General features: G+C 37.6%; 1 long non-coding RNA gene across 1 annotated transcript in view; it reads right to left on the bottom strand.

The window, feature by feature from the left end:
• Positions 1-1415: 1415 nt before the first annotated feature.
• Positions 1416-12234, bottom strand: part of LOC130602277 (uncharacterized) — a 40914-nt gene continuing 30095 nt past the window's right edge. The window contains exon 3 of the long non-coding RNA XR_008972868.1: positions 1416-1532. This is a non-coding gene — a long non-coding RNA (uncharacterized LOC130602277). The remainder of the gene's footprint in view (positions 1533-12234) is intronic.

Raw genomic sequence — 12234 nt, 5'->3', positions numbered from 1 at the left:
TGTCTCTGAAGTAAAAGCAGTACTCACAGTGACTGAGGTGTTTTAATGTATTATCAAGTCTGTAACTCAGCCTTCACAACAGTTTTGAAGGGAAAACAAGCTGGCAGAATCACAGTCAAAGAAAAAAGGTTACCAGGACCTTGAAATCAAGCTGCTTGGATATTTCTAAGAATTGTCTTAATTTTTATAGGCACAGAGGAATTCTGTCATAACACCATAAAAAATCAAATCATTAAATGAGCAAGTAGGACCATACATGCAGTTATGAGAACTTCATCTAGAAAGTGTTTCCCCAACTTCTGGAATGGAACACTTTTATTGCTGCACTATCTCCTCACTGTTAAACATGAACAAGTGAAAATTGTACCCCTGAAACTACTCCTACATTTTGGTTTCATGTAAACATGATGCTGCTCACACTATTTATGCAGTTCAACTTTCTTGATTTTACAAAATGGCTGTGGCTTCTGACAAACAGCTATGTACAAAAGACAAGAATCAAGCCCTATCATTTTGTACTAAGAATAAAAATGCATGATATTGCATCTTCTATATTGAAAGGATGAATACATGAGGGTCTATTATAACTGGAATATAATGGCTTATTGCAACTAATTGACATTTTGACCAAATCTGTAATGTGGATTCAAATAGAAGTGCAATACAGCCAATATGCTCAGTATAAAAATATTATACAAAATAGGAACAACAAGAAATCACTACACATTCTGCTCTTCTTCTCACAAATCCTAACAGAGCACTGTAAAGCCTGGAGAAGGCTGGCAATTGCTCTAGTAACTTTCTATAGAAAACTGCTCTAGGCAGACAGCAAGCACACGACCTTTATGTCCCATTGGTTCATATTCACTTAAAATTTAAAGGGCTGAAAAAAGAACTCACAGCTGGAGGCTCTTGGCAAACATTAAATTAGCTGCCACTGTTATCCCTACCTATTCTGGTTTTCTCTATGGACAAGATTTGCCTAATAAAAATCTAGAAGAATAATTCTGAAGTCAGTTTCATATTTAATATGATTGAAGAAAGCTGAAAAGCAGGTTTATTCAACTCATTGAAGAGCCTTGACATTAGGTGAGTCTCAGAGTAAGTATCTTTCCTTTTAAGCACAGCCAGTTAGTTCTGTGTGATTTAATGAAAGTCATGCATCAATAAGTTTTTGTTTAAATATGAATGTTTATAGAATCTAAGAATTAGAATTTAGGTTGTCTGGCTTCTGATCTGACTCAGAATATGTGATGAAAACAAGTGGACTAATTTAACTTACCTAAGGTAAAATTGCATACAAGATTGTAATAAAAATCATAGGGGTCACATAGGACTAGCAAAGCTCTGAGCATATGTTGGTATGCATGAGCATACCAACACAGAGAATATATTGCACTATTCACTGAGGTACATTTGGCATCCAGGCACATCTTAATCTTGAAAGAGAGCTGAACACATCACAGGGAAATCAGCTGTGACTCTGGTGATTTGCCATTATGTGAAATCAATTCAGATTAAAATTTCTTGACCTGGAAAATACTGAAACAAAGCAAGTAAATGCCTGAATGCCATAAATAAAAAGTTAGCAGCACTTACTGGCTAGATTTATAGCCTCTTGCTAGTGCTAAAAGTCTCATTATATTGGTAGAGGCATTTAAATAATTATATTTATGATAATATCTACAGTTCCCAAATGCTATTAGACTACCATGGTTACTGTCCACACAATCTTTGCCTTAAAGACCTTACAAACAAGGATACAAAACATGGGAGATAAGAGCAGCGTTATGGGAGTTGGATGACAGCCAAAATTGCTGTTGAAAACAATAGTGCTGTAGGAAACAGCAAAAATGTTATTTTCCTATTTCCATCTGAAAATAAAATAAAAGAGACATTTCCTGGGAAACCTAATGCAAAACTAGAATTAACCCCTGCACATATTTTGATTATTTGTAACACTAAATTTTAATTAAAATAATCTGAAAATGAAAAGCATAATTAAACCAAATATTAAAATATCCTATTAAGAAAAAGGTTAAAATAGAATACTTCATTTTATTTTACAGTGGAGTTATCCAACATGGATGTAGTCAGACAGAGCCTACAGCCTTTTTGTCCCCATAAAGTGAAGATTTCTGATGGAAACAGCGATCCATCACACAATGTTTCACCTGCTTCGATTATGAGTCCTGACTAATAAATACTCAGCTAGAGCAGAATAAAATTCTCAGAATCACAAAGAAAGCATGAAAGAGAAATTCAGAGACTGAATCCTGCTTGTTTAGAGCTGCAGGACCAAGACATGGCAGCTCTCCCCAGGCTCTGAAGTGGGTGGCGGCATTACAGCTGACACTGCTCGTGATTCAGTTTCTCAGTGTAAAAAAGTAAACATGTCTGAAGGTTAGAATTGAAGTTCATCATAGGATTTTGGGGATTAACAGCAGTTTTCATCTCCCAGCTCTTCAGTCTTGCTTCAGTTAGTTAGAAGAAAACCGGCTAGAATTTATGGAAGAATTAGTATCTTGCCTGGGACCACTTTGGGTTTAAACTCAGTTTGCTTTACAAGGTTTTTCAGCAGTGAGATTCTTGGTTGCTAAAGGAAAAATAATGTAGAAGCTTGCCGAACAGCAAGTCATCTCACTTGTGCAGATTATTTTCACTCCAGTGGAAGATGAGAGATAGAAGTGGTTGAGTGAATGCTGTTCACCAGCAGGGAGGGAAGGAAAGAGGACTGTGGTAGCAGTCTGGAGCTGGGAGCTGTCTTACCTGTTATGTTAGAGGACCCAAGAGTTATTGAGCTCTAGACAAGAAGACAAAGAGCCAGTGATAACCACATCTGATATTGGAGGCGTGAGGGGCCACAGTATCCCTTTCAGTGGCAAATTAGCTCTGTAGATCTTCATGAAGCTGGGATGCCTGGCATAATTAGTGACATGTCTGAATAGTTATTGAGTCAGATACACCTTGGGGTGGATTTTTCTATCATCACTGGCAAACAAAAGCTGCTTCAGTGATATTAACGAACTCCTACTAGAGGCGGCAAGCAAAGATTCATGATCAAGTTTTCTTAAATGTAGGAATTTTAGATCATTTACACTATTCAGTTATTTCAACTACTGCAAAATCTGAATTAAGAACACTGAAAAGTCTTTTTCATTGAATCAACTGCAGGTAGACTCATTCTAAGAGGAAGGAGAGGAATGGAGAACTTTCACTTACAAAGTTCAATGTTTTCTGATTAAATGCAGAAAAAAAATGAAGAATAAAGTTGGAACTTTATTTTCTTTCTAATAGACAGGCTTCATTTCTAATCCGGTTTAGTCTTCTGGTACAAACTTGAAGAATTGTTGCCCATATTTATTTCAGGCTTTTGATGTTATTTCCTCCTTATCCACCTGCCACAGACTTCTCTTCCCTAGTAAACTTCTTCAGGATTTGTTCTTATAAATGAGCTTTTGGTCAGCTCATGTTTTAGGATGTTTGAGACATCAGATGGTGTTTTGTAGGCATCAGAAGGACTGACACATTGGGGTCTCTGTTTTCCATTATCACCTTGTAATTCAAATAAAGGTATTTATTAACACCTTTGTGCAACAAAGGAGAGATATTGTCTTGTTTATGTAAGTGAAATAGAGCATTGTGGAAGAATTCTAGCAGGGACAGTGCTGCAGTAGGATGATTGCATAATAGTATGAGCCCAAAAAGGGAAGGTGGAAAGCTATAGAAACACAAAACTTCTGGTATGTTTGGCTGCAGGTGCAGACAAGGAGGTGGCTCTTCTTCCTACACCCAGCTACTGCCTGATGCAGCACACAGACCCCTCATGATCAACCTGCATCCACCCTGATACATCACCCGAACCCAGACTGTGTCTAGAGGATGAATTTAGATCCTGTCACAGAGAAACCCAATTTTAAAGATCATGATACAAATTTCATAATGATGCGAAACACTTGCAGGAATATTAAAGAGAGAAAAAAAGAAAAGACTCTTTTTAACAAGCTTTATAACATGTAAATACATCAGTCCAGAACTTCAGACTAAATTAGCTGCATTAGCATCCCAGCATTTGAGTGGAGTGTCTGAGTGGAGAACAGCACACTGAGCAAATGCTAACTGCAGCTGCAGTTCAGCTCTATGAAAAAAAGCCCTTCTCAGAGCTCTGAGAAAACAAGGCTGACACCAACTTACAACAGCAATGTAAAGTATCCAAGAATAAACATGCTTCACACCAGAGACAAGCAGAGCAATAGTCTCTCAGCTAGTATCAGGGGTATGCTGGGTGTCCTGAGTAGACTGCAGATGGGCAGTGAGAGGAGACCAAAATCAATATTGCTAAAGTTACAATTAGATAAGCTTATTTTTCCACCTTTATGCTTCTTTATGAGAGTGTCTATTGTAAATCAGCATGCCTGCACTGATGCTGACAGAACTGTGCCAGTTTTTTTAGCTAAATGTAATGTAATCCAAGACCCTGGGAGTAAAGTTGAGCCTGGGAGGGAGAAAGGGAGAGGAGAGGGGAAGGTATTTTGACATTTGATTTTATTTTCTCATTACCCTACTATGAATTGATTGGAAGAAATTGAATTCATTTTCCCCAAGCTGAGTTTGTTTTGCCCATGGTGGCAATCAGTGAATGATCTCCCTGTCCTTATCTCAATGCATGAGCCTTTGTTGCATTTTCTCTCCCCTGTCCAGCTGAGGATGGCAGTGATAGTGGTTTTGGTGGGCACCAGCCAGTGCCAACCCACCACAACCTTCTAGCAAAAACATTCATTCCTGCTGCTGCCTTGATAGCAAAGCCTCTGAGAAGTTTTGAGAAATACTCCACTGTTCCTTCAATGGCTTCTTTCTCCAGTTTTGTCACGTAAATTCTTACCACTGGATAATCCGTACAGTATTTGGTTAAAAATATTGAAATTAACTTGCTTTGCTAGTAATTGGAAGCAATATTTTTCTCTGCACGATCTGAGTGATATCTTGTGGAAGCTCAGGGCTCCTTTTAATCAGCATTCCAGACCACAAAATTGTCTTGCGGTTATTCTGTTACTTTGAAATGAATCAGTGTGGGTGACTAAGGAAGGACGCCGAAACCCCTCATTTTCTCTCCACTGGTGGTCTGCTACCTGCAGCTTATCTATTAGCTCACATAGGTTCAAGTATTTAAATGTTAGGGCGCAAGCACGAACATATGTTTCCAAGCAGGGGGAAGAAGCTTAAATCTTTCATGTTTTAAATATGGGCTTTTCTTGCATGAAGACAGTTCTGCCAAATGACCTTTTTGAAGTTCACACAGTGATCGATTTCCTGCCCTCAGAGGTGTGGTTACAAAATTATCAGTAAAAAAAAATTCCTCTGATTTTTTATGGTTTTTTTTTTGGTGGGATGGTGGTTTTTTTTTTGTGTGTGTGTGAAGGGGATTGGGGTTTTCTGAGGGAGACTGATCAGCTCTTTCTTTGACATAGGACATTTTCTGTATTAACTATCTTTTGCTTCTGAGAGAACTCTTTAATGTTATGCATCGCTTCAGACTTCAATGATTACTTAAGTAACTGCAGTTGTTTTTAGTCTCGTCATTCAACTTATTTCAGTGCACTTTGTTGTTACTATTGTAAAAAGGCAAATATCTGCAGTTGACAAGGAAAATGTCAAATGCTCATTATTCATAGGAATATTAACATTCATAATCTGAATATTATGGCCATTCATACCATTCTTGCAAACTTGAAAGTCTTATTGACAAAGTTCTATTTTCATTGCTTTGCTTTATAATATAGCATCATGATTTTAATGCAAAAGTACACATGAGGTTAAGACCTTCCATAAGATCTAGCTAATAATTTGAAATGTTTGGGCAAAAATACATGACCATTAAGATTGTGTTAATCACTGTCATTCCTTCAGCTTCAAAAGCCAAGACGGTTTGGGTTTATTTAGAGTTTAATTGCAAACTTCCCACAGGGGTCTCAGTACACTCCTTATAACACAACCTTTGATGACTTAGCCATGCAAAGGATTTGGTTTGAAGTTTTTGATCTGACACATGGATTATCGCTGTAAAGAACTAGCAAGGCATAAAATGGAATCTCTAGATTTGTTTAGATTAATGCCCATCATCCAGGCTTGATATTTTTAAGACAGGTTTCTAATTACTATGCCCTTTATGCTGGAGCTGTGCACCGGAGATTTGTACAAGCATCAGGGACAATGTTTATTGAAATGTGTGTGATATAAGACTGTTAGCAACTCCTAAAAGAGCTATCTACTCTGTTTGTAATGCTCCTGAGTTCTCACCAATCTAATGTGTACTCTACCACCTGTCTCCCACCATTATTATTAACTTATGAGCTTCTCCAGGCTAGATAGAGGCTGAATAAATTGTAGATATGAGTTTCCCAAAGGGACAGAGAACACGGAACTAAACACAGCTCACATTCAGCCGCACTTTCAGATGGCAGGGGAAACTTACCCAAGAAAACATTGACCAGTGCCTCTGAACAACTTCATGTCAGCACTTCATGATCTGAGATCATTTTTTCTTTTTAACTACTGCTGTAAACACTCATTGCAAGTCAGCTCCTACACTGATACAGTTCTGCTGCCTGCATAGTTTTGACTTATATGAGCAACTCAAAACATAAATAGTCCAGCTGAAATCAGCAGTTACACCCAATGTTGCTACTGAATAGGTGAATCTGTTGACAGATTATTTGTGTAAAGCCCTTGCCTACTCTGAAACTTCATGAAAACTCATAAAGAAAACATGTGCAAATGAAGGGCTACAGCAAGGCACAGAAATCATGCGGGCTGCAGGATTAGGGCAATTTTAGACATGTGTGTCAAGAGAATGAGAACCGAGATAAATGAGACTCTCCAGCTTCTTCAGGATGGATATTGAGGTAATTTTCACTTTGCCACCACCAGGACCTTGGCTGTCACATTCAAGAATAGAAAGTAGTTCAGATGCAGCTAAAATTCTTTGCACCTTTTAACTTTTCAACAGTTCTTTCTGTTTGTACCTTCTTTCTACCACCTCTGTCCTCATCCTTTCAATTTTTTTTTCCTTTATTCTTGTCCCACCTGGAGAGTCTGTGTGTAACCTGTAGGCATAAAACCCTACAGAACTTACAAGATCTGTGTGCTGGCAATACCTACCCAAAAGGCCATGGCTTGAGAGGCAAATGGAAGTTTTCAGAGGAGATTCCAAGCATAGATTCCAACCCTTTTCCCACACAGGTCGATAAATCTCTCAGCCTTCACATTATCCATACTGACATACATTATTTGTGACACACTTTTTAATCTTTCTATTTCCAATCCCAAGGTGTGGGGTTTTCTCTCCTTTGTTTGTAACTTGGGTAGCTCATATAGTTACCTACCCTGGCTTATGGGAACCTTGCTGACCCTTGCTGGCCTGCTCTGGATAAAATTATGGAGATTGTGCAAAAGTTAGGCTTCAAGTAACAATCACTAACAATTACTAAAGGTAGAAAAACAATGACTTTACAATAAAATTGAATCCTTAGTATTCTGTACAGTTTTACAGAGACGGAACAGAGACAGGGTACACTTTATGGGAGAAAAGAGGATCTAAAAGATGAATGCAACATCACTCAGATCAAGTTAAGAGCTACTTGACCAGAGAAGGTCAGCAAAACTTTCAAAAGTTTTGGAGAGAGGAAACTGCAGCTTTCTCAGCTGGGGATGACTGAAAACTCAGAGTTCAACTTTCACCTCACATCTGAGAGTCTTACACCTGTATAACACCGAGACGACTAAGGTACATTGGAAAAGAGAACTTATGAAGATGACAGGAAGATCTCTGTGTTGGGCTGTTGTTGATTGTTAAAACATTCACAGCGTCTAACCAAAAAGTTTCACTTTGGAAAAGTCTCTTACAAGGTCAGTCATCCTTGAAGAAACTTTGTGATTGAAAACGAATGCAAGAGGATAAAGTGGAAACACTAAATACTATGTGCAAGTGCGGCTTTACAACAGCTCCACTTGCAAAAAAAACTAAATCTCAGATAAGCTTCAGCATTTTTTTTTGTGTGTGTGTGTTTTTTATTTTTGTTTGTTTTGTTTTCTTATAAGCTTCCACATTCCTAAATTCATTCCGCCACTCCCCTGGGCAGCCTGTTCCAATGCCTGGCCACCTTTTCAGTGAAGAAATTGTTCCGAATATCCAAAATCATCACGCGGTTGATTCTGCTGCATAAAAAGCTGCTTTCTGTGACAGAAAGAAAACCAACCAACCAACCAATCAACCAAAAAAAACCACACAAAAAGAAGTTTTGCTTCAAGAGACTCAGAACAGGCAGAGAACAGTGTGTTTGGTGTGTTTGTGTGCATTTACTCTTCACTTACTACCTGAAAATAAGTCAAGAAAACTATGAGGAGAAATATGGAAAGGTTTCATTTTTTCAGTAAAACATTAAGATATTTTCCCTTCTTTTGCAACCATTTGTGTAGCCTTGAAGGAAGCAAATAAGCACTGAAAGGAGATTATTAGGGTACTTTAGCATAGGATTTTAGTTTTGGGTGATGCTGAGTGATGCTAGAAATGCACTCACGCATATGCTGAGTGATCAGTACCAGAAATCCTTCCCATTCTGATTAATTTTGCATGTGGCAGTTTATTACTTCAGAAAAGAGATGGAGGCTGTAGCAAAGATTGTATAAAACTCCGTGGAGTCAATATTTCTCCCTTCACAGAAATGTTTTTGGAACAATCTGGAAGAGTTAACATTACTATCAGATATCACTGTAATATAAGTAATGAATTTGCAATACTAATAAATGGCAAAGGCTGATTTAAATCTCTAACTATAATAGAGCTCTATCAATTTAAACAGATAAGTGAACTCATAAATTCAGTTTTCCTTTGCAGATGTAATGCTACCTTCCAATCCACACATTGCAAATCTGAAACCGCAATATCAAAATGTAATTTCAAACTATGTGATTATGAGCACTGACAAAGCAGGCAGAGGGTTAGGTTCTTGAGGACAGTAGGAAGTTTGCCTCATTCTGAAGTCCTAAAATACTGATTTCCATTCTCCGAGAAGGTCATAGGCTAAACAAATCTTCTTTGAAAATGTACCTGCTGAATATATATCTGGTATGGAGAAAAGCAAGTTCAAAAATACCCGATACTGATATTGTTGTACATTCTGTTCCAGGAATGGAACAACTGAAAATCTTTCTGTATCTTATCTGCACCCTACATTTTAGGTGCAATACTGCAGTTCTACAATATGGATCATGGTGATTAAAATAATTTTTGTCTTGAAGAAAGACTCAAAAATTGAATCACTTTTAAGTTCTTCCCATTCTGAAATTCATGGAACTTCTCAGGATACATTCAGAACTATGCTTCAACTCAAGCACATGCACACGATCCTCTGCACAACATAAACACTGAAAATCACTTTGGAAATTGCACAGGTATTTCCCTTGAAATGGATAATCCTTATTTGCTCCTTTACTCTGAAAGTGATTTTCACTATTTCCCTGCCATTCTTTCTTATGATTAATGATCTGAATGCTGGAAATGAGCTAGGTTACCTTTAATTTAGCTGCATCAAGCTGTTTGCCAGGGAAACAACAATATATAGGTCAGGTGGGCAACTAACATCTATAAAAAGCAGCTCTGAGGCCAGAATGCCATTTCAAAGCCCTATTCAATTAGCATTCACTTTCTATGTCTTAGGTCATTAAGCATCTGCAAAGTGCTCTGCTCCCATACAGGCTATTATGATTCTATACAAAATGTGCATTATTGTTGTCAAGAGAGCTCAATTTGGAGCAGAACCCAAGCCCTCTTAGCACCTAAGAGCCTTCAAATGTTTCTCCCACAACTCCCAGGTAAAAACAATCTGCTTTTCTGCTGGGGTTTTATTTTTTGGTTGTTTGTTGGTTGGGTTTTATTTTTGCTTTAGTAGTAGGAGCATGGCAACATCAGGCATCACGCAGTCCACTCAGATGATGTGAATGATATGTGCACACTGACAGTTACGGAAGTCACTTTGCCATTATGACATTATTTGTATTACAGCTGCCTGCTCCTATCAGAACTGCATTGCACTCACTTGCACTCAGTAATGGATAGTAGTTGCTCCAAGAGTTCATACTCAAAATCCCACAAATGACAGAATATTTAAAGAAAGCATTATAAAGCCCTGACCTCTGATACGTGAGCAACTACTGGACAAGAAGATGTATAAAATTTTGAGTCAGAACTCCAGTTTGAAAGCCAAATGAACTCTCTGATTCAGTGTTACAGGTAAACCCTGAACTAAGCCTGGGAATACAAAACAAAGTTGAATTCAGTATATGTATGGGCATTTCATAGAGCTACACAGTATCAGGACACCAAAGACTGATTCTGAGCTTATGTAGCAGTTTATATATTACTGGGCTAATTGAACAATGCATGAGATCTTCTAATTTGGACTACAGAACTGTATTTATGATTGTCTTCCCAATTCCCGCAGGACCTTCTCCCAGTACCTACATTCAAACATTCTGAATGTCATCTTGCATAAGCAATTCTGAAATACAAAATGGTAATTGCACATTATTGAAATTTTGCTGAGATTTGGCAAGTATTTAACTGTGCTTTCCATATTTTCCCCTGAATTTTTTATCATCCCAATCAATTCAGACTAAGATGTAATGTTCAGAGCTTAATAAGGCTGTAAGCATTTATTTCCTTTATAATTTTCTATTAATTACAGAGGAGCTAATGCATTTTAAGAGTCAGCTATTAATTCATTTACATTGGTTGTCTTTTTAATTGCCTGTTAACTACCTGTACTCATTTGAGAGATTTACATGGAACTGTTGCCAAAAAGTCATGTGCAATTGTACCCGATCCTTTTTCTGCCCGAGTTCTCTATTATTTCATGCCGTATTTATCATGGTTACTTTCCTTTTTACACAGCCTTTTAGCAGCTTAGATCTAAAAGCATTTAGAACAATTAGCCTATGTAATTATCTTCCTCCATTTCTCTGACTTCCTTCTAATATGAAAAGAAAACAAATCAACCAAAAAGCTTCAGAGAAAACACCCCAGATAAAACAGATTTTGGTCTCTCACCCATAACAAAAAACCCCAGCTTAGACTATAGCCAGTCTTCAGACAGAATACCTCTTAAACGGAAGAACCACCTCACTAAACTAAGCATGTCTCCAGGTCCACTGCTCTCTACCCAGCTCTTATGTCAAGAAGTTCAGTAACACATAACAGAAAAATATGGAACAACCGGCCTGAGGAAGTTTCAAAATCAGGTTCTGAAGCTGAAAGATGAAATTTATGTTCCAAGCGAAATCTCAAAATTGTAAAAATTCAGCAATTCCATGTTGGGAAGAAAATGAGGCATTTTTAGCATCTCAGATTGTGTCAAATGTTTTCCTAGTCATTGCATGTAGCAATACGAATGAGGTTTGCCACCTCAAACAGATTAGACAACAGACCATTCTACAACACATCATTCAAGTCATCCAAGTTCCCCAACTCCCAGTCCTGAATAACTTGCCAAGAAACTAGATAAGCAAGTTTTGAAGCAGAATGCATTAGAAGGTTGTGACATGGGCACACCACTGCGCAATACCTGCACTTCATAAAAAGGCATTTTTCAGGGGAAGAATATTCCACTGGAAAATTTCTGTCTATCTCTATCAGTAATTGGCTGATGCCCTGAAGCAGAAGTGCTTATATCTTTTTTCCCCTTCTGTAATCTTATCTAACATAGCTGTGGATGTTCTTATTATCCATACAAATGTCTAATCCCTTTTGAATCCCACTAAGCCGTTATCTGTCCCACAGGGTAAATTTTCTTTGTGTAAGAAATCTGATTCCTTTTAGCCTCTTCAAAATCTGTAAGTGATCCATCTCACTTGTCCTTGTATTATGAGAAAGGGTAAATAAGAGTTTCCTTTGCATCCTATGTATTATTTTGCATACCTCTTACACATTCTTATTTTATAAGGTTCTCCGCTAGGATAACATTCTTAATCCTTTTCAACCACATTTCGTAAGGAAGCTGTTTGTTTAAATAGGATCTTTTATTCCCTTTGGATGGAGAAGGGAATAAAATTATGAGATCTGAAATGTATCATTTGATTCATCAGAACTGTAATTTTATGCAAGTATAATTCTATTGAAATCAGCATCTCCTAATGTGCAACGCTTGTCTCTTTTCCGTCTGTGTCTATAATGGCACCATA

Source organism: Pezoporus wallicus, unplaced genomic scaffold (genome assembly GCF_028554395.1).
Source record: "Pezoporus wallicus isolate ANWC-B61680 ecotype Strahan unplaced genomic scaffold, APGP_CSIRO_Pwel_v1 contig_8047, whole genome shotgun sequence".
In the NCBI taxonomy this organism is placed as follows: Eukaryota; Metazoa; Chordata; class Aves; order Psittaciformes; family Psittacidae; genus Pezoporus; species Pezoporus wallicus.
This window is presented reverse-complemented; position numbering and strand designations above follow the sequence as displayed.